A 5,532-nucleotide genomic window follows, 5' to 3' on the forward strand; every position below is an offset into this window, starting at 1 on the left:
ATGGCTCTCAATCTGTGGGCTGCAATCTCTCTGGTGTGAAATGATCCTTTCACTGGGTTGGCCTGTGAAACACATTAGGCCTCAGAACAGTAGCAAAATTACAGTTATGTGCAAGCAACAGGAATAATCTTCTGGTTGGGGGTCACCACAACTCAAGGAACTGTATTAAAGGGTCGCAGCATTAGGATGGTTAAGAAGCACTGGTATAGAGCTTGATTGGTTCAAACTTCTTTCCACATGCCCTCCCTTCCCTTCAGCTATAGTGATAGCTATTCTGATCCCAGTGAGGTTGGGACCAGAATCCAGTTAGAATCAGAGAGTTACGAATGGAATTTCCTTGTAGTTTTGTTTTGTTTCTTTGTTTGTTTTGTTTTTGTTTTTTGTTTTTTTCGAGACAGGGTTTCTCTGTGTATCCCTGGCTGTCCTGGAACTCACTCTGTAGACCAGGCTGGCCTCGAACTCAGAAATCCGCCTACCTCTGCCTCCCAAGTGCTGGGATTAAAGGCGTGCGCCACCACCGCCCTTGTAGTTATTTTTGACAATGGGCTGATGCTCAATCAAAAGTTGACAGAGGGCTTTGGAAAGGGCCCTCTCTAGTGTACACTGAATGGAGGCAGCAGGGACATCTGAAGTAATATTCATCTTGGGACAACCATTGATATGACAAATAAAGCCCAGATCAAAAGCCAGCATTGAGACTGGGCTTACGTGAGTTATTAAAATTGCTTGTTTATACACACCAAGCTGAATTTTTTGTCACAACATAAAAGGGACTAGCTAGTCTCCCGATAGGAGTTATCTTCATTTTGCAAAAGGAGTAGGCAGCCTAGATTCAAGGAAGTTGGGTAATGCACACCAATGTTTCATACCTTACAGCTGAGTCTGCGCTCAGTGGCCAAGTCTCTTAAGCAGTGTTCCCTCCAGATTTAGTATAGGGACTGCTGAGAAAACCAATGGACACATTTTCTTGTCATCAGAGTGGGAATGAATTGACAAAGTAAGTATTGAGAAGGATCTAAAATAATCAACAAAGAAAAAATATACCCACCAAGGTATTGGTACGAAGTTATTTTATGTGTCTTGTGGCTAACATATCATTTGAGAAAATGGTTTTCTAAGAGACACATGTCTTGTTTCTTTCTTAACGTACCCAAGATTCATCTAAAATAATGTTCAGAAAGATAGTTTATGTAGAAAATTGACATATAAGAATTTAATATTTCTTGTCTTTATATCTCTTTTGTGTCTTTCCACTATAACACATGTTTGTATCATCTTTGTATTTTCTGATATTATCCAGTTTGGTTTTATTAGACACTTTATGAGCATACTCTCACATAAATGTTCTGTTGCTAGGTAACATCTTTTTCTCTTCCCTTTCCTTCCCTCTGTTTCTTCTGAACTGGTTACCATAGTTTCCCACGTAATGGGTGAACCAAGTCTTTACTGTATCTTGTTGGTTGAAGTAAGTGTTGGGTTCATAATCTCTCTCTCTTACTCTCTCTCTCTCTCTCTCTCTTTCTCTCTCTCTCTCTCCCTCTCTCTCTCCTCTCTCTCCATCTCTCTCAACTCTCTGTCTCTGCACACAAATTTATAACCTGTTTGCTCAAATCATGTATTTATATTTAATTAAAAACAGACGGATACATTAAATGACAAAACAAAAAACCCAACCAGATGCAGAGTTCAATATTCCGTAAGAAGTTACCTTTTGTAATTTATCTGGGTTCTCCCCCATTTCTTACATCCTTACACAATAATCACATAGGTTGAGGCTCTAATTTAAGAGTTGTTAAGCCATGCTAGCATGTTACATTTTAGAAGTTGTTTTCTTCGACATTTGATGAGGTCTTGTTGCCCCTGAAGGTTTACTCTGTCATTCTCTGCATTGTTTTGTGTCTAGAAAGCTGACTCTGATTGGCTGCTTCCATTAATTTCTTATTCACCTGGCTTCTGATTACAAATCATTGGCCAAAGATCAGAGTCAGGGAATAGAATAAGATTTGAGTATCCCTTTAACTGTAGTTCATAGGCCCATTATGCATTGAGAAACTGAAGGTTGCCAGTCAGTATGCCCCCCTTCATGCAGAATCTGTAACCCAGGTTTCAGTAACTGCATCCTGGTCTGGTCTTGTCTCTTCAGCCCAAGGACAGTAGTGGTTTAATGATGCTTGGAGCAAGATATTGCACTATTTCTTACCATGTCTCTTATTTTTGTAAATACCTTAGTAATCACAACTTCATTACAGTTCCTTAATGTGGTTGCCAGAGACTTTGTTCTGGTAGAAGGGATAGCAGCTGAGCCTTATGGTTAGAGGCCAGAAAGCAAAGCAAATATCCAAGGTAACCTAAATTCAGTGGAGGTTCGTTGCCATTTTACTGCTACCCCTCAGGGTCCTGGCACCAGCTCTGTGCCTGGCTCCTTCGCTACATCAGTACATAAGCCTGCATTCATAAAGAGAAGAATCCAGTTTGATTTTTTTTTTAATTTAGTTTCAAATTTTAACTTTGGGTAATTTGAACAATTATATATCTTATCACCCCATTATCATATTTTAAGTTTCTTTAAAAGATCTAAGAATGGGACATTCCACTTAGCTATTCAGAACTTCATAAGCTCTGTGAACTGTCGTTTTCTTCACATGAGGAATAATCAGGTAATCAGACCATGTCTTGTTAAAAAAAAAAAAAGTTGGCTAACAGTTCTGATCTGTGTCTTCCTCAGCAAGCCACTAATTAACATCCCAATTCCTCTCTGCAATGTCACTAGGATTGCACATAAGGGATTCATAAGACAATTATAAAGGTCAAACATGATAAAGCACACAAAGCTGTAATGGGCACTGAATACTCTATTAACAGGTGGATTGGAATTCATTCTTACTACTTGGGTATTCCCATTAATGCTTGCATAGAGTAGGGGCGATCTTATTTCACTCATGGCACCTGAAGATTTTTACCCAGTCTATAATCTATTTAACAATCAGAGCATTTTTTTTTTTTTGCTGATTCTATTTTAATGTTTTTTGTATAGATGTATGGACTTATTTAATTATATGTAATCAAGTTACTAACAAATGATCATAAGTAAACATTGGAAACAAAATGTTTAGCTTACGTGATTCTATTGACTCAGTTTTGCAAGTGTGGGAAAGTATGACTTCTGTCTTAGGGTTTTACTGCTGTGAACAGACACCATGACCAGTGCAAGTCTTATAAAGGATAACATTTAAGTGGGGTGGCTTATAAGTTCAGAGGTTCAGTCCATTATCATCAAGGTGGGAGCACAGTAGTGTCCTGACAGGCATGGTGGAGGCAGAGCTGAGAGTTCTACATCTTCATCTGAAGGCTGCTAGTGGAAAACTGGCTTCTAGGCAGCTAGGATGAGGGTCTTATAGCCCACCCCCAAAGTGATACACCTACTCCAACAAGGCTGTACCTACTCAAACAGGGCCATACCTTCTAATAGTGCCACTCCCTGGGCCGAGCATATACAAAGCATCACAGCATCTGTATACAATCTGTTCTCTTAAGTGTGTGTTTGGAGTTAAAAGTTACTACAGAAATGCTTCCAGTCTAGCCCAAGCAGCAGATCGGCTATTAGTAACCTTTCCGAGGGTTACTAATTATGGCTTTATAGCTCATGCTGAGCCTTAGTAATGTACACATATTGTGATCAATATTTCTCAAGAGTTTGCATTGAATTCAAATTGCTTAACAGGGCTAAATAACTAAGGCAAGATGTGTGTATTCAGAAGTCTTGTGAAGAGCCCTGTTGACACTTCTCATATGTGCACAATTTGCTAAATTGGTTTAAAGTTTGTGCTTCTGCCAACACAGTACTTAATATTACTAGAATTAGAAGCTGGAAACTGTTGTTGAAAGCTTAGCTCTAGAAAGGTCAGTTTTTCAAGTGGCTGGTTGGTGTAATAAATGTCAAATAGAACTTGGGTTTTTTGTTGTTGTTGTTATTGTTTTTCCCTTTCTGTCTTCAATGGTAGACAATAACCTTCATTTAGCTGCCGTAAAAGAGCCATTGTAAAGTTAGGATAAAATTGCAACTGAATGGCTTCCTCTTATACTGTTGTTTGTATTTTCCAACAGTACATAAAATATACAGAATAATTTCTGCAGAAAGCATGCATAATTATATGTATGCACACATACATACATATTTAAGAAATACATGTGAATGTACTTCAACAAAATGTAAATAAATAAGTAGCACAGTGGATCCAAGATGACAGTATAACAGTAAACATTACGACTAAGGGTCTCTTCCTCAACCTTCAGCTTTGTATGCTACAGATTTAAACGTATGCCCTTTCAAATTCATATATTTATGTCTTATGCCCTAATGCGGTAGTATTTGGAGACTGAGTCTTCAGGGGTAATTATTTAGTCATTTCAATGAGGGTTTGGTCCTCCTGTTGGGTTATTACTGTTATAAGAAGAAGATTTATAGAACATTTTCCCTCTTTCCACTCTCATTCACCAAATGAGCACGATGCAAGGATACTGTAGCATGTAATTTAAAAAAAACACGCTCAGCTTTTGCTCGGGACCCCGGCCAGTGCTCTGCCCCCTTTCGGCTTAGCTCTGAGATCAGCTCTTGCTAGCTTCACTTCCTGCTTGCCTAGGAGCTTCGACTCTGGAGCTGCTGCCCATGCTCTGGCTGCTCCCAGGTTCCATTTGTTCCCTCCGCTTAGCTTCGCCAAGCCACCATCACGGACCCAGTTTCTTTCTCTCTCTCTCTACTCACCTTTGCTCCACGGATGAAAGACACTCCGACAGCTTTATTACTTTAGAACTTTCCAGTGAGCACAATTGTTGGGCACAGAATCTCCTCCCATAAAATTATCAGCTAGTCTGTATCACGTAGCCTGTATCAGCCAGCCTCTGCTGACCAAGGAGGCTATCCGCTGATGACAGAGGCCGCTGGTTCTACCTTCCCTGAAATCTCACATGATTGTTTCGTGCCTCTTGTTCCAAAGCCTGGCCAGAAAAAGCCCCTCCTTTTTTCCTTCTGGGTCCCAGAAGTCCCATCTGTCCCAGCCAGCAAATGGCTCCCAACCTCCTTTATCTACCAAATGAAGAACCAATTAGTGAGTCAGTCTTTAGTATCAGCACCTGCCCCTACAGGATACAGAAAGAAGTTGCTGTAATTCAAGGATCATTGTCCCCAGAGCATCTTGATCTGGAAATGCCAGTTTCCAGAACAATGAGAAATAAATTTCTATTGTTTTATCCACTAAGGCTGGAACCTATTTCCATAGAAGCTGGGCTGACAGAGCTGCTGTGTGTGTCATCTCTCAAGTGCTACATAGATTTAAAGGCTCACTGAATTAATTACTTTACATATATGATGGCTTCGCTTTCAATCTACTAGGTCATAGTGTTGTCTCCCTATTGGTTATTTTTAAGGGCAATCATGTCAAAAAATCATTAATTTTGTAGATAACTTTCATTTCTATTATAAAATTGACAACTCATTTTCATTTTAGGGCCATTTTAGGATAGTCCTCTATACTT

The sequence above is a fragment of the Mastomys coucha genome, unplaced genomic scaffold (assembly GCF_008632895.1).
Source record: "Mastomys coucha isolate ucsf_1 unplaced genomic scaffold, UCSF_Mcou_1 pScaffold15, whole genome shotgun sequence".
In the NCBI taxonomy this organism is placed as follows: Eukaryota; Metazoa; Chordata; class Mammalia; order Rodentia; family Muridae; genus Mastomys; species Mastomys coucha.